This window comes from Dermacentor silvarum, chromosome 4 (assembly GCF_013339745.2).
Source record: "Dermacentor silvarum isolate Dsil-2018 chromosome 4, BIME_Dsil_1.4, whole genome shotgun sequence".
In the NCBI taxonomy this organism is placed as follows: domain Eukaryota; kingdom Metazoa; phylum Arthropoda; class Arachnida; order Ixodida; family Ixodidae; genus Dermacentor; species Dermacentor silvarum.
In genome coordinates this window covers 152,583,548-152,601,721 of record NC_051157.2, presented here as the reverse complement: position 1 = coordinate 152,601,721, position 18,174 = coordinate 152,583,548, and the positions used below count along the sequence as shown (strand labels likewise).

At 45.6% G+C, this 18,174-nt stretch overlaps 1 long non-coding RNA gene across 1 annotated transcript; it reads left to right on the top strand.

Moving 5' to 3' along the window:
• Nucleotides 1-358: 358 nt before the first annotated feature.
• LOC125945216 (uncharacterized) lies at nt 359-17,824 on the top strand. Its single transcript, XR_007466701.1, has 3 exons — nt 359-399; nt 7,057-7,134; nt 17,587-17,824. It is a non-coding gene; the product is annotated as an uncharacterized LOC125945216 (long non-coding RNA).
• The last annotated feature ends 350 nt before the right edge of the window (nt 17,825-18,174 follow it).

Sequence of the window (18,174 nt, the reverse complement as noted above, 5' to 3'; positions counted from 1 at the left end):
ATTCCCACCTTTATTTAAACATTTCGACGACTGGTATGGAAAGATGTTTTGCGAACTTGCCTACGAACTGAAGATTGTTGAGACCGGCACAGTAATCTGTAACGTAGATTTGTAATATTGGCACACCATTGTATTCGTACTATATTTCATTTATTATAATTTCCACTTTTATTATCTCTTCTTCGCTGCCCTCACTGCGCACTTCCATATTTTATATTTTCGGGTATTTTGAATTCTTCACTTTTTATCCTGTATTGCGTGTACCTTTTTTTTTCTACAGCGGCAAGCGTTGAGCCTAGAAACGTAGATAATAACAATAATAATATTATCACCACTTTCTGCTTTCTCTGTATTACAGCTGACTGCAGTCCAATGTGGCTCAACACGCATGGAAAGCCGGTTTGTGTTTTGTTTTGATTGTTCAATGCTTCTTTCCTTGAATAGAGATCTAAGGAGTGCTCTGGTTATTTAACAAGATACAAGCATAAATGAATAGGGAAGTGAGTTAATGAATGAATGATGGAAACAATGGGAATAAGCAAATAAATAGATAAAAAATAAAAAAATAAAGCAGTGTCGAAGTTAAGAATACGTTTTTCATCGCATTTAATAAAATTGCTTAGAGTAAATCCTTCTTGCACAAATAGTTGAAATTATGATTATGTATTTATTGAGCAAGGCGCTAATCAGCAGGTTTTGGGCATGTTCCAAAACAAACAAATTTATAGTATGTTCCAGCTTATTATTATTTTATTAATTCTAGGTTGCAAGTGTTGGACACGAATTCTATAAAATGCACTTTATTGACGCACACCTGGATAGAGCCCACCGTCCAACAGTCCTTGCATCAATTTCTTGAATGACTCTGAAAATTCACGAACAAGAACAAACTCGTGCCTTTTTCGTAATGCATTTACTCCTCGGACCGCGCGAAGTCATTACGCAGTTGGACAGCTGCTTTGTTTGAGCCTCTCCCTCCCGAGTTTACTGAATGCAGGATCACAGGAACACCTGCTCCTTGAATCTTGGTTTGTGATTTCCTAAAATACAGGAACATGTCATCACTTTAAATTTCTTCCATGGTTTATTCAGCTGCGGAAGTGCTCTTTGTAGAAAATAATTTTTTCTAGGCATGCCCACTATGAAATAATGAGCAACATCTGTTGTAACTTTGTAACTGACAAAATTTGTAACTGACATAAATAACATAATTTGTAACTGACAGTTAGAGCACGAAGAAATTTAAAAGTGAGTTTTGTATTCTCAAGAATCTCGGGCAACGAGATTTAGAGACTATCATCATCATCAGCCTATATTTATGTCCACTGCAGGACGGTACCTGTGATCTCCAATTACCCCTGTCTTGCGCAAGCTGATTCCAACTTACGTCTGCAAATTTATTATCTTCATCAGCCCACCTAGTTTTCTGCCGTCCTCGACTGAGCTTTTCTTCTCTTCGTATCTGTTCCACTGGTTATCCGTCCTACGCATTGCATGGCCTGCCCAGCTCCATTTTTCAGCATAATGTCAACTAGAATATCGCCTATCCCCGTTTTCTCTCTGATCCACACCGCTCTCGTGTCTTTTAAAGTTAGGCCGAACATGTTTAGTTGCATCGCTCTTTGTGCAGTCCTTAACTTGTTCTCCAGATTCTTTGTTGAACTCCAAGTTTCTGCCCCATATGTTAGCACCGGTAAAATGCAATGATTGTACACTTTTATTTTCAACAATAGTGGTAAGCTCCCAGTCAGGATTTTGCAATCTCTGCCGTATGCATTTCAATCGAATTTTATTCTTCTGTAAATTTCGATCTCGTGGTCATGGTCCGATGTGAGTAAATCACCTAGATAAACGCACTCATTTATAGACTCTAAAGGCTGACTGGCAATTCTGAATTCTTGTTACCTTGCCAGGCTATTGAACATTATCTTTGTCTTCTGCATAGTAATTTGCAACCCCACTCTGACACTTTCTCGTTTAAGGTACTCAATCATGTGTTGTAATTCGTTCCCATTTTTGCTGAATAGGGCAATGCCATGTGTAAACCTAGGGACTATCGGGGCTACAGAGGCTTACAAATGTCAAACATCACTGTACTTACCATACACTCATAAGTAATAATCACGGGGCTATACTTGCAAAGCGAATCATGCACCATCACTGTCTCGAATGCTGTTTGCTGCTTTTGTTGTCCTGGGTGATTGTTGCGCATACCCACATGCAAGAGATCGCGCATGAATTGGGTAAATTTGGGTGGCTAAAACCAAGAGAATTAATAAATCTATGTTGGAACATAAAAGTCAGATTTTTGTTACAGCAAAAAAAGAAGAAAATCATGAACTAAAAGAAAAAAAAGGTAATCATAGCTAAATAAATAAATAAAGCTCGTCGGCCCTACCACTCCGTGAAGATAGTTCATCAGCGAAGCTGAAACGTGCGGCCCCGGTATGTATAACTGGGTTAATCGCGAGGGTTCAATAAAGTTTTGATGACTCCATTGTCAGGTTACACACACGTTCGGCTAAAACGGAGGGAATGATGTCACTGACGGTATGCCCGCAATCCTCCGTTGTCGCTTGCGTTCGAAGTCTCGAGTTTTCTCGGCGGCGCGGTTAGCAGCATTCGCGCACCATAGCTGCTTGCACTTCTTCGAGAATAAATGGCTTCAAAATTAAATTTTTACGTAAAAGAATGAATGGCTCATACCCCCTTAAGCAATGGCTCATACCCCCGTAAACGCGGCCTCCCCATTACGACGACAGAAAAGTGAAATTCTATGCTGGAATGATGAGCGGCAACGCAGCCATGTGTGGAAGAAGACGACGACGACGACGAACGCGGGAGCAGTGGAAAGAGCGCGTGCCTAGCACGAGCACGAGAGCAACACGAGCGGCGCCAACGAGCCAGCTGCGGGAGAAGACGACGCTCGAGCCACTGCTGATGATGATAATTTTCCGTACACAGGCGATTTCGCCTACCCATACACAATTTTGGTAGACATATAAAGCTTCGCTTTATCATGAAACTGTGGTGGGGACGGGGAACGATCAGTCTAGCATGGTCATCGATTAGATTCGATCAGGTAATTTTGAATCGCCAAGCAAACATTTCTGTGGTGGAAACATTAATAGAGGATCTCAAACATGGGATCACAGGCACAAATAAACCTTGGCCGATATTTCGAAGCGGAATTTTAAATTATATTTTTCTTATTACATTAAAAGGGCTACAAACCTCCAAAGAATGCTTTGTTTACTCCGCTTCATTACAGAATGAGGATAATGGTGATGGCACAAGACCAGACCTATGTAGATAGAAGCTTCACGGAGGTATAAGGTAGCGCAGCCTGCTGATAAACACTTCAGTTTTTCATATTTAGCAAAAAAGTATTTAGAAATGTGAAGCATTAATTAAGACAGCAAATTTGTTGGCAACTATACGAATTAAGGATAGTAATTTTATCCACTGCATAAACATCTAAACACAGACATACTATCTAAATTTCTGGTGTCCCGCGCGCTCAAGCAAATATGAACGCATGTTTCTTGATGACCGCAGGAACTCGCTCTCAAAACGCTGTAGTGACTAAGCACGGCAGCAGGAGCGGGCGAATTGACTTTCGTCGCGCCACTCGCATCGACGCGTGCTATAAGCCCCGAAAACACAGCGCAGGGGGGAAGGATTCCGCCCCCGCCGCAGATGGCTTTCAAGATACAACCAAGCGAGGAGGAGCGCGCGGGAGAGGGAGAGGGTGACATAAATCTATTGCCAAAATGTAGCAGTCGGAGTCCATGGTTTGAAAAGAAATGTTTCCCTGTGACAAGTTTTAACTAAAACAAGCACCAATAATCCTTCACCTCGCGAGTTTTGATCTGATTGCAAAAACCGAAAATCTCTCAAATGAAATTTTTCTGATATGAAAGCTAAGTTTCCTGAAGTACAACATCTGCGTGAAGTTGAATAGGGAAGGTAAGACAAATCTGTTAACGTTGAGAATACAGAGCGGCAGTTCTACTGCAATACTTTCAACTGTTGAATGGTTTTGATCGCACATCAGAGCAAACTGCCTCATTTAGGATGCTTTCTTTAATAATAGGCGATGGTTGACCCTTTCTTGATTTTTGTTTTCCTCATCGCAGAAATTTGGGATCCCATGTGTTTGTGAGATCGAGCGTCAAGTTGCATATCTATGACAATAACGGAGTCTGAATAAGAGGACTCGTCCTAGCTTGGTTGGACTGGCGTAGTAGCGTACGTCGGCTGGACTATGGATGCAGAAGGCGCCAATACCTCGCCGCTAGACATTCGTGTTGTGTATTTAGGTACTGAGGATTGCAGCGGTGCCTTGGTGGCCTCCATTATTTGCACTATGTCACTGGAAATGATTTGCTCGAAGCATTCGGATAGGCCGGATATAATTTTATCCATAGTTTTCCAGAGCAGAGTCAGTTACTTCCGAGATATTAATATCCACGATTGGTGTGTTGCGTACTGGAACACCAGAGTATCCGCTATGTCTTTGAAAACTGCAATTTCATCTCTTCAGGAGCAGGGACGGTGGTCGATTATTCAAAGAATTTGTATATCTTGAGCTCGAGCTGTGCAGTTCAAAGAGTCTGCTGGGTGTGTTCCCCCACAGAGGTAGCACTTTTGAGATTGGGCGGAGCATTCACTTAAGGGATGACCTTCTGCACAGGAGCGGCAACGCAAGGTCGACTTATATCTTCCTACGCTGTGCCCGAATGGCCGACAATTCTGACATTGGATTGGACGCGACGCGAGTAGTTCTACAGGGAAAACAAGAGGCCACATGTTTAATTCTGACGGAAATGTTCCCACAAACGTGGCAATGACTGATTAAGGTTGAATTCTGTCGGTGTTTACAAGACGATTGCAACGGTAAATAGCATTGACACCTACCGCTAAGAGCATGTCCAGGGTGTCGGCTGGACTTAAGCGGGAGGCTACGCCCCGTACAAGGCCTTTGGTGCACGAAAGGTGATGCTGGATAAAAACACTCACCGTCGTGGAAATGATTGATGTGGTTATCAGTAGATCGTAAACACATGTCTGGTCTATCCCGGTCCGGAAAGCTCGCACGACAGTGATAGTCTGGAAGTGGTTGGACATGGTCTTAAATTCCTTCTGGACAGCCTGCGGGTTCTTGCGCCTGATGGAGCCTCCATCGGTAGGCACGAGCGCAAGAGGAATGGTGCTGACGCGACGGCAAAAAAATTTCTAAGGTAATTCATTAGGTGGCAGGGGTGCTGATCAGGCGGCTCGCGCCGTGGCAGGAGAACTAAGTCGACACCAGCGCAAGGCGGGTGATGTGAGAAAGGCACATAAATCTGGGACTAAAGTAAGGTTAGTTATAAGCCTGAAGCCACCCGATACTTGGATAAAACAATAGTGCAGGTTACTGGCTATAGTCTTGGACAATTAGCCGCTACCGGACATAGTGCAGATAAACACCGCATATAGCGCTAATCGAGGAGACCCGTGACGCCAAGTGATGCACATAAGTGCGCTCGAGAGCTCCAGCACCTTGACGTCACCGTCGTATATCCATCGTCGTCCTTCTGTCCTAGTAATTTCACTGTCGTCATCCCGTTATGGTCATACCTTTGTCGTCACACTGTATTCGCCATTACATCGTCCTCACTGCATCATCATCATCATTTTGCCTTTGTCATACCATTGTCGTCATGTCATCATCGCCCTTCATTTGTTGTCGTTGCGTCGAAGTCATCTCCATGTCGTCGCCTTCATGTGTGGCATGTGCATGACCGAAAGCAAAGGACTACTCTTGAGCGAGGTGCTTCCCAGGGGAAATGTGTCCGTCTGGGTTTTGTTGTCTCTGCTTAAAAATTGCCGCTGAGCAGAAACAGCGTTCTTCACTAACACTGACAAAGCTTCACATAAACCTATTGTAACAGCGCATCGCAACCGCAGCATTTGTTATTACAAGTCTGCTACTGAATGCTCGTGTTGAAGTTGCTTGTCCCTGCGATACGCAGCTTTCATGTGCCTTTATTTCTTCTAAAAATAAAAGGATACTAATAGCATCCGCTATGCCTCAAAATAAAAAGATGCTGAAGTTTGACTATGCTGGAATTTGCGCAATTATTCTGACTGCAAGATTCTCATTTGAAGAGGCCAGGGTATTCTGTACGTGCCAATAATAATGGTTTATTCCTAATAATGTCATGTAACAAATAATAATCATTGGCAGAAATTTCATGTGTAGGATTATTGTCCAAAGTATACCAGAACAGAACAGGGTTAGATGAAACTAGAATATTTTTAATGATCACTAGAACCTGATCGCCTCGTGTATAAAGTGGCGTTAGGTCATCATCATTATCCTAAATTTATGTCCACTGCAGGACGAAGGCCTCTCCTTGTGATCTCCAATTACTCCAATTACTCTTGTCTTGCGCTAGCTGATTCCAAATTGTGCCTGCAAATTTCCTAACTTCATCACCCCACCTAGTTTTCTGCCGTCCTCAACTGCGCTTCCCTTCTCTGGGTATCCATTCTATAACTCTAATGGGCCACCGGTTATCCATCCTACGCGTTACATGAACTGCCCAGCTCCATTTTTTCCTTTTAATGTCAGCTAGAATATTGGCTATCCCCATTTGCTCTCTGATCCACACCGCTATCTTCCTGTCTCTTAACGTTAGGCCTAACATTTATGCGGTCGTTATGCGGTCCTTAACTTGTTCTCCAGATTCCTTGTTGAACTCCAAGTTTCTGCCCCATATATTAGCACCGGTAGAATGCAATGATTGTACACTCTTCTTTTCAACGACAGTGGTAAGCTCGTTGTCAGGATTTGGCAATGCGTGCCGTATTCACTCAAACCCAATTTTATTCTTAAAATTATATAAACAATGTGATATGTAAATGTATGTAGGCGTTATGTCAACAATGCTAATTCAATTGGAAACATTCTGATGCTCGAAGTCATGAGGAAAGGCAGCAACCAAAACTGTTTTATTGGTGCAGCGATTGGATTGTTGTATATTTAAAACCAAATCTTTTTTTTTACAGATCCGGGTGGGATGCAAGCAAACCTGTGATAACTCTGTACATAAGGTGACTGTCCAGCAAGGAGACGAAGAGTGCACTGTATGTTTCGTATTTTTGCATTACATTTTTCTTTCTCCTCATCAGTTACATTTTCACGAACAAGTGTACACCACTTCGTCAGTATTGCGGATAAGTGTTTTGTAAATAGGCCGTTATGAAGATTTCGAGTGGAATTCGCAAAACTATCTTATTTACAAATTTTGGCATAGCCCTCTTACGACAAGCTTACTTACGAAAGTCACAGATCTGCGCGGACCACGCAGCACAGTCACAGTCTAAGTTAGAGGAGCGGTTCCATAGGAGCTCTATTTCCAGCTGAACGCACTCGAGGGTCATCGCGGCGAAGTCTGTGCATCGTTTTCATGAGAACGGACTAAACTGTGCGCCGTCGACGGCGAGCTGTGACTTGTGCTGCTCTCTGCACAGCGGTGTGCTAAGCCCAATGTTTCCTGGCTGCCGCCGCGCACGTAGCTGTACAATTCGCCTTTTCAGCAGTGGTTCGTACCTTGCGAGGAGGCGCCATAACGTTTACCGAAGAGTAAGCTCAGGTACCGAGTCTACGCGGCGCACACATCAGATCCCTTCATAGGATGCAACTGCGACATTTTGTGACACCTGATGGAAAACAACGCGAATGCAATGCACATTTTGCACGTATAGACGCTACGTGGCGCGCATCTGCCATCGCGTGACAAGTGACACGATTCGATGCTGCTGCTGCTGTATGCTGATGGCGATGATTTTTTCGCATCCTCTTTGAAACGTGGTGGGGACAAACAGTCAGCTAGCCTGATTCATTTATTCATGTGAATAGGTCTCACTAATATTCTTTTTCTTCCTAAAACTTATTTATTTATTTCAACATACTGTCAACCCCATGGGGGTTATTACAGGAGTGGGTGAACAATTTGACACATATATGTACAGCTGCAATCCTGGCTTAACAAAATACAGGATAGGTGGGAACACATACAGAGACGCAAATAATATCAATATGTAAAAGAGAGGACTGCTTTCTGGGCAAGCTCAACAAATTTGGGAAACGTTGTTTGAGCGGTGACACACGGGTTCAGTTCATTCCATTCACGCACAGCTTGTGGGAAGTATGAAAACAAAAACGTGTTATTATTGCAGGAAAACTCTTCTATTCTATGTGGGTGCATCAGTCGAGTCTGGCGAGTGGATTTAAGGTTTATAAAGTCTGAGTAGTTTAGTTTAAATGAGTTGTGGAGTAGCATATACAAAAACTTTAAACGCTGTAGTTTCGCTCGGCTTGCCAGAGTGTGAAGGCCGGCGCATTGTGATAGCTCAGTTGGTGAGTCGGTACGCTTGTAGCGGTTATAAAGGTTATATTATATTGTAGTGGTTATAAAGGTTATATATCTACCTTGTACGGCTACCTATGCAACTACTATATGGCGTGCCACCTGCTGCAATAACATGTAGCTGCAATGCAAAGTGTGCACGTATCGACGCTACGCTGCGAGCATCTCACAAGGCCCAACTCCTGGCCTGTTATGACGCGTGTATAAGATGTTTCCGCAGCAGCTAGAAAGCGGTGGTGTGATGCTGCGGCAGAGAAGCTGGCTGCCGCGAAGAGTGCTTGGGTTCGATAGCAGTGGGAAATGGGTATTTGTTTGCTCATGCCTGGCAAGTGCTGCGACGGAAACCGTCGGTGGTGGCGGCGGACCACAACGCCAGCCAAAACGGCTATAGGAATGAACTTGTCGGTAATGGAGTGACGCAATCAGTCATTCTATATATTAATAAATATTTTAAAATTCACAGTGGCGAAAACATGGCGATCGGGGAACAAACCGCCCACCACGCGCGCCCGATTTCATCCCCCTACTAGGGAGCCTACATGCAACGCCGTTTTAAAACGGCGTTCCATGTAGGCTCCCTATCCCCTACTACCTTCGAGCCGACGCACCGAAACGTAGACGCTACAGGGCCCTCACACTATATAGTGAGGAAGCCACGGTGCTGCTGAGCGGGGCGAAAGGAAGAAATGATGGTCGTATCTGTAGCAAAACGCACACTATGACGACTATATGTAGGTTCGAAGGCGTTTGGGGTGGTGTGTGTGCTTATCGATTAATGAGCCGGTTTAAGACGGCCAGTCGATACGGTGTCTTGGCGCCGGTTGATCATCACTGTAATGTGTTTGGGCGTACGCTGTGTACCATGAAGTGGCCGTCGTAAGGTGGTTGTAGCGGAGCATGGACTGCGTCTCGGCGTATGAAGTTGTGCGTGATTTTGCTGAGGTGCGGGCTGACAACGCGTCCTGACGATTGGCGCGAACAGGTGGCGAAACAATGGTGTACATCGTTGGTGGAAGCTTGCTTGCGTAGTTGGTGATTTCAAAGGGTACAGGGGATCAATGTGTACCAAAAAATGTCATAAAAAGCATCAATTGCGATAGCAAATTAGTAGAGAGCTATTTAAAGTAGAGATAGTAGTTTTATCGGCTACATAAGCTGGGACACATTCACTTACTAACTCAATTAACAAGCGTGGTGTCAGCGCGTACAAGCAAACATGAATAGATCACACTCAATGACCGCAGACAACCACTGTCAAAACGCTGGCAGCAAGCGCAGCCACCGCAGCGAGCGAAGGTTCGTACGGTCTATCGCTTCAACGGAAACTGCGCGGCGAATGCACAGCGCATACAAAGGTCAGAGCCGTGTGGAGATTGCTTTTAAAAGACGGTGCGGGCGACCGCCGCAGCCGCGCAAAGCACAAGCGCCGTTGTTGGCAGAGCAGAAGCTGCCCCCCTCCCTCTTGCGCTGCCTTCCCGCTTTCCTCCTTTCGCATGGGAGAGTGGCCATTTAACCTTGCGCCCGGTTGCAAGATACGCATTTGGTGCCGCAGCGCAGCATCTTCCCGCCTCCCTAACTCCCATACCCCCACGGCCTTTCGCGCGACGGAAGTCGCGTTTGCTTTCTGCCGTGCGTTCGCTCTCCACGATATCGCGCGTCCCCCACGCGCTTTCACTCGCGCATACGGCGCGTGGCAGCGATTTTATTGCCCTTGGGCTTTATACGGAACCTCACGGCGACGGCGACGACGACGCCGACGGCAGAAATCCGCTTGGAGTGTCCATAAGTGTTATCGCATTAATACGCATTTGGTGCCGCAGCTAAACATCGCCTCCCCTCCCTCCCATGCCCCCACGGTCTTTCGCGCGACGGAAGTAGCGTTTGCTCTCCGCCGTGTGTTCGTTCCCCGTGAAAGCGCAAGGCCCTCGCGCGCTTTCACTCGCACATACAGCATACGGCGCTCGGCGACGATTTCATCGCCGTTGGAGTTCATGCGGAACCTCGCGGCGACGGCGACGACGACGCCGACGGCAGAATTCCGCTTGGAGTATCCATAAGTGCTATCGCAATAAAAACACTCCGAACACGCGGAGTGTTGTGCCAAAAACAAGTTCTGCTGTTGAGTAGCGCAGGTCGTTCTTCAGTGCAGTGCGGAGGCCGAGGCGGAGGCCGCGGTCGTTCCGTCCATGGCATATTGTCGGAAAACATTAGGTCAGTCTTTACTTCTCGATGAAAATGTTCTACCATTCCGTTAGACGCCGGATGGTAGGCAGTTGTCTTAATGTGTGTGGTACCAAATGTTTTCCAAATGTTACGGAAAAGTGTCGACTCAAATTGACGACCGCGGTCGGTTGTTGTAGTAGACAGTACGCCATATCGACTGACCCAGACTTCGACAACAGCCTGTGTGTCTATTTCTACGGAAATGTTCCTAAGCGGAACAGCTTCGGGCCAACGAGTAAAATGGTCGATGCACGTTAATATGTATCTATGATCTTGCAGAGGAGTCAAATGACCAACGATATCTATATGGATATGACTGAAGCGGGCATCAGGAGGTGGATAACTTTCTATTCTGCCGACTGTGTGTCTAGAAACTTTAGCCAATTATAGCTAGCTCCGAACATCAGCGTTCATACGGGGCGGCACCCATTTATAGGTTACTTGTCATTGCGTCACTCTCGTTTCGGGGTGTGAAAGGGAGTGTAGGGCCTCAAGAAAGGCTCGGCGAAAAGCTCGGCGAAAAACTTCTTTAAGCAAGAGTGAAGTAGCAGTGGCGCTGAGCCTACGGAGATCGTCTTCATCGCGCTGGGCCGCTGCCCAGCGCAATGGGCTGCTCCCCAGCGGGCCATCGTGGAAACGTGTCGAAAAGGGTGTGGGAAACCACGTGGGGTTAAGTTACAGAGGTCAAGTCGACGTGCAGCCGAGATAGTGCATCGTCCACAGTCCTTGGCGTTGACATGACAAATGTCACTGGTAAACTCAGATATGTACGCCAGATGTCTAAGCTAACGGGGAATAGACGAGTCGCTGTTTGAATTCAGGGTGCGCGCTAGGGGCTTGTGATTCGTCAGTAGTGGTGGCGAAAGTGTTTGATGGCATAGTATATAGCCAGCAACTCGCTGCCGAAAGTGATGTAGCGCCGCTCTTGTGGCGTCATCTTCTGAGAGTAAAAAGAGAGTGGCTGCCATGTGCCAGCGGCTTACTATTGGAGGAGAGCACCAACAGTCCCACCCGAAGCCTCGACCATAACGGCGGTGAGGCTATTGGGTATAGAATGAGCAAGGAGTGTCACCTTGGCCAGTTTCACTTTTAAATGCGAAGCATTTCTTGGCGAACATTTGCTACATTGACAGTGTCTATCTAGCCGCCTAAGTCTTTGTGCTCTCAGGGTCTTTTCGTTAACTTGGTATTACCAAAATTGGCATACTATGACAAGATCATGTGACGTACATAAAATATATGTCATGACATGACATGCGTGTCATGTAGGTCATGACAATGACCTTGCGAGAAAGATTAACACTAAAACCATTGAAATGGGTTCGGACGTTGGTACTAAGTGAATGAAACACTAACGGATACTGGTAGAAGTCATAGTCTTTAGCATGACTCAGCATAAATGACAATGACTCTGCGAAAAAGGATTAACACTCAAAAACCACTAGAATGGGTTCGTACGAGGGCACTAAGTGAAGGAAACACTAAAATATGACGGTAGAAATCATAGTCATGACCATGACTGAGCAAAAATGACAATGACTCAGCGAAAAAAGATTAATACACAAAAACACTGAAATAGGTTCGGACGTGGGTACTAAGTGAAGGATGGAAACACTAAAGAATGGCTGTAGAAGTTATAGTCATGAGCTTTGAAGTTATGTTATAGTTTGAAGATTGTTGATTTATAGCTTTGTTTATAGTCATATAGTTGTATAGATTTGTTGATTTATAGCTTTGAAGTTATAGTCATGAGTAGAAGTTATGGTCAGGCTTTCGCCTTAAGGTCTCTTAGTTGTAGCTGAAGGGACTCCGGAGGACTCATGACATGAATGTCGTGACCTGCGTGTCATGTAGGTCGTGAAAGAGCCACCTACGTCTTGCTGGTCTCATGGTCGTTTCGTTAACTTGGTAGGCTCCCCGCACACCGGTTCGCATAACATTGATTCCTAGAAGGCGTGGGATCTGCCGGATCTTTATGTCTTCTAAAGCTTTGGTGGCAGTAACTGTCCAAAAAAGGGACACTTGGTCTGATGTGGCCACCAAACAAGTCATGAAGTGGCTGCAACATGGTGGCGCAGCGTGGCAGGAACTTTCAGTAATATTTCTTGCCTCTTAAAATAGAGTAGTTCAATCATCAATCAACCTGAAAATCTCAGAAGTTTCCTCACTGTTGTCGGTAGTGTAAATTCGGAAATGACAGTGACGCGACTGGGAAGCGGTCGGACACCGTGACGGTCGACACGATGGCCAAGGAAAAATAACTCTGAGACGCCGAATTCACTCTTCGAGGCGTTGGCAACGACACCGTACTGCTGCAGTCGCGTGAAAATTTGGCGCAGGTGACTCTTGTCTTCGGATGTACTGCCGCTGAAGACAATGATATCATCGAAATAGACGAAGCAACAGGTGAGGCCGTGAAATACTTCGTCAACAAAACACTGAAATGTCTGGGCAGCGTTGCGGAATCCGAAAGGCACAGGATGGTACTCGAACACGCCAAAAGGAGTGATGGTATCAGTCTTTGGTATGTCGGAGGGCTCGAAATTGTTCTGGTGAGACGCTCTTACCAAATCAGTTATACTCAGAATTGTACAGCCGTGAAGACAGGTGGGACGAGGCGGCGTAGCCCAAAGCTAGAGAAATTGTAGCCCAAATGTAGCCAAACACAAAAAGGGAAAAATATTTCGTTGCGAAACATAGCCATATGTATTTGCAGTTTGATCAGTGTAAACATTTTTACATTCGACTACGGCTATCTTTTTCTTGCACAACCTGTCGCAGCAAAATGTCCGTGCCGCGGTGGCGGTCTACCCTTGACCACAACAACAGCGACATCATGCTTGCATACAGAACATTTTTTTGGTTGTCCCCGGAAGCTATCAAGTTCCAGTGAATCGCTGCAGATGATCAAACCACAGTGTTTTTATTTTATGACAGAGAGTACTAACTGATTATATTAGTTATTTGCAGTAATATTAACTTCGAACTCTGCGTTTAGCTGTCGTGAACGCAAAATAATGTTCGGCATCATCGACCTCTCAAGTGACCTCTGCCTAAAGTGTAGAAAAGTTCAGCTGTCCAGCGGTCTGTGACGGTGACGCGCCCATGGCTTCTTTCTTTACGAGCCAAAACAAGTCTTTCGCGCTATGATATCTCGTGTTATCTGTATCATTGTCCTATCTTGTTTTCTCGCTTTTTTATGTTAGGCTTGGCCCGGGTTAGCTGGTACATGCTCTATATAGTGTCCACTTACATCAACCCGGCCGCCATCTTAAGTCTCTAGCACGGCAAGAACATGCGTTTAAAAAAGTGACAAACAGATGCCACTCACTGTCTGAATCGGTGTAAGCGAAGCTTTAAAAGATTGCTGCGCAAAACGGCGCTACAGTGTAAGAATCGCGCCGTCGTTTTCGGCGACGAGCACGTCCCGAACGTAACTAGCTCGAAATGGTAAAAGCCACGACGGCGCAAAAAGAGCAAAGGTAAACGTAAAATTAATAACAGTGGTAATCCTGTGAAACCCGCTTGCTGTGATAAAGCAAACTATGCTGATGTGCTAATAATAATTGCTGGGGGTCTACGTGCCTGAACCACGATATGATTAGGACGCATGACGCAGTGGTGGACTCCGGATTAATTTTGACCATCTGGGGTTATTTAACGTGCACCTAAATCTAAGTACACGGGTGTTCCTGCATTTCGCCTCGATCGAAATGCGGCTGCCATGGCCGGGATTCAAACCCGCGTCCTTGTGCCAGCAGCAGGGCACCTCACCTGCTAAGCTAACACAGTGGGTGATGTTCACGCGACGTAGTGCACTGATATCTTCATGGCAAACATGTTTAGATATTATCACAATGAGTACCTGCATCTGTGACGTTACGAGCAAACCATCTATAAGTAAAATCACCAGGACCCGCCTTCCGCTCGGGGTCTTGCTCCCATTATTTTTATACTTTCTCGCATACTTGGCCCACTTCCCCATGGTTCGATTCTCCTCTCCGAGGAGGATGCGATCTTAAGTCCAATCTATCGAAATGAATCTCGAATCTAAGCACGAACAAAAATTCATCTCGCAGGAAAAGGAAAATGGCAATAAAGCTTAGCGTGAGAAATGTGAAGCAGGTCGAAAGCTGTGCCCCGTGTGATACTTTACCCAGAAGCCATGGCCATGAAGACACTGGAGCTTGTATTCTACCCGTGCTTCCCTTCTTTCATGTAGGCCCCACGATTGCTCGACCCTATTTTGTCGCTCTCCCTTTATGACATAGCCATGTTAGTACAGTGTACTCTGAAAAACCCTCTACTCCCAAGCTCATCCTGATGCCTGGGGATCGGGTGTCTGACGGTGAAGCGGGGTGTAAGTTTAAGTGCATCAAAGATCAAATCCACCGGCTCAGACAACGGCGCAGACGGGGAGGGGGGGAGGTAGGCAGCCATTTTGCGCACCCACACACGCACAACCGCGCTGCCGGCTCAGCCAGCTAAAACATAGCTATCGAGATTTGTTTCTGCTCGATCAGAGCGACCTCTGGCACATTGATTAGGGCGCCACTTATAGCCAAAACAAAGCCAAGTCACAGATTTTCAGTAGCCCAAATATAGCCACATAGCCAACTCGTCCAAGTTGACGCCAAAAATGTTTTTCTGTAGGCCCAATTTGGCTATATATAGCCAAACCTGGCAACACTGTGTGAAAAGCTGCAGTGAAATCCTGCATATGTGGAATCAGGTATCGGTCAGGAATGGTTACTTTATTGAAAGCGCTATAATCACCGCAAAGTCTCCAATCACCACCCTTTTTGGGCACCATGTGGAGCGCTGAGGACCACGGGCTTGATGAGGGCCGCACAAAACCAAGTTCAAACATGTGCTCAAATTCTTGGCGAGCAATCTTCAGGCGGTCTGGTGCTAGGCGACGAGGTCGTGCGGAAACCGGTGGGCCTTTCGTGACGATGTCGTGCGTCACTTTATGTATGACAGGTGTGTCAGTGAAGCATTGAAGGAAAAGGTAAGGGAATTCCGCAAGAGCTGCTTACCACGGAGTTGGAACTCTGGAGTGCGTGTGGAGGAGCTGTAGAGGTGGAATGTTCCATAAGATGCCTTGTACACTTGAGTCGGCTTCTATGTCGATGAGACGATGTTGTTTGACGTCATCGAATACCTTGAAATTCCAGAAAAAAGTCAGCGCCTATGATGGGAACTCGTACGTCAGCTACAAGAAAAGACCACCGAAATTTCTGCTTCCGCCCAATGTCCTGACTTACCGATCGTTGACCGTACGTTTTAATGGTTGAGCCATTGACGGCGGTGAGTGAAGGCGTAGAATGGTCACGTCAGCGATGATCTGTCAACGTAGGTGGAATAACGCAAAATTCGGCACCGGTGTCTGCGAGGTAGCGAACCTTGGTCACGCGATCATTAACGTGGAACAGTCAGCTGGTCCTGGGGCCGACAACACTGGTCATCCTCAGTGCATGGCCGGGTAGTTTCCGGAGTCCCCCACGATCTGATTATGAGGCACGCCAAACGACCAGCTACCTCCGGAGTCCCCCACTATGGCATGCCTCATAATCAGATCGTGGTTTTGGCACGTAAAACCCCATATTTTAATGTATTTTTTACCGCGAAAATTATGGTACCCGTGCTACCCGTGCACTGTCTAGCAGGGGTACCGTAACGAGCGTGGCACCAATAGATTGAAGACGACCGAAGCCGTCATAGGTTTATTGCTGGCCTTCGGCCGGCCCCTTGCTTCACTTGCTACAGCAAGGAGTGAGAACACCACAGCAGAAGACTGATAGCAGCATGTATGCGCGTAGCCGTAGCATTGCTGTCGACCACTGAACAAGGAAAACAGCTATGTAGTAGTGATTCATCGAACGAGAAAGGTAAATTTAAATAATATATATTGTTGTTTATTCTATATCTTTTACGTTGGCTTAACGCCTTAAGAAGTGTATATTTTGATTATCACCGTGCTGTATCTCATTCCTGCAATAGAGTTCGCATCTTAACAAAATCGCACAAGTGAAAAAAAAACACGCAGGTGAAATTATGCGTGGAAAAAGATACTTCGCCTACGAAACAGATGAGGCCAACACAGTAAAAGAAAAGGCCAGCGCAAACTTTGAACTAACCTTTATTTCAGTTAGAATAGTCAACATAACACTGTTACCATATTTGTGCAATGAGGCAGCGCGAATTCACTGTATAAAACACCGGTCAAAAATATATGGAACTTGATTGTGTCACCACAACCTGCTGCACCAGCTACCTCCGGTTGCTACCAAATAAATAAACAGGCCTATTGCTTACGTATTCTTTACCTCTGGAGATAATATTTAACGCTTGTGATGGTGAAATATTTGTGTCGTCCAAGAATTTTGATCTCCCGAAGTTATATCGGGAATAATGAACGCTGATATAATGATGGTGCAAGGGACATAAATTTCCGACAACAAACAACGGCATTGCGCATTTGCCTGCACATTGCCGAGTTTGCATGAGTGCCCCGAGAGTTCGGGGGATAAATACGCTTGAATGAAGCAAGGATAATACTGCCAGAGACCTGATGGAACCTTTTTATATAGCCTCCAAAGATAATACATGCGTAAACTATATGTCGATTTCTTTGTTTGGTTGCCAGCATAGTTATTAGAACGGCATGTTGCGGTGACGCAATCATTTTGCCTATATTTCAGCGTTCTAGTTTTTTTTTCGTTTGAATGTACTCTGTCGCATTGCGCGTGTGTGGCAATATTCTTATATTGCCAACATTGAAATAAACTTCTTGAAAGTTTTCACGTGCCTGTGTCCCTACTCTTTCGTACTTGTATGTTATTTCCACAGTATCTTGTCCTAGCATAGCACCCATACCTTTAGTATATTGAAGGTCAATTTTGAATATTCTGCTTGCGCATCTTCTTTCTTTTTTCTGCAGAATATTTCATCTGACACAGCAAGAAAGATGCAACCCTTCCTGGGATATATATGTCCTGTTGGCCGGTGTAGCGGGGACACCTGCTCTTTAAATGGTCTTTCTTTGGAATGTTGGAATGCGAACCCTCAGCCTTCACAGTGCAATGGTAAACGACGCAATGGCCCGTCAACTCGAGCACCTGATGTTTGAAAACAACATTTTTACCTAGTCCACGAGCTTTGTAAATAAATGCACCTTACGAGCTTGCAGGTCTTTGTGTGATAAGCATACCACACCTAACACTGCACTTGATTCGACAGAAAATGAGGACTTTTCTAGACCACAAGTTAGCTAAATATGAGCGGCAGAATAACTCTTTCAGCCGTCCAGCTTAGATTCATACCACTTTGTCGTGCTTGAATTATGGACAGCACCACAAGAGAAGCACTAGCTCCAAACTATACCATGACTAAACAAAACGTAAGAAGTGCATGCGCATCATGTGCGCGATAACCAAGTAGGCATGGAGTCCGTACCGCACCCGAACATGCACATGCAGGACAGAGTGTCAGAAAAAACCACACAGGAGCTCAGAGCAGCCCGAGCACT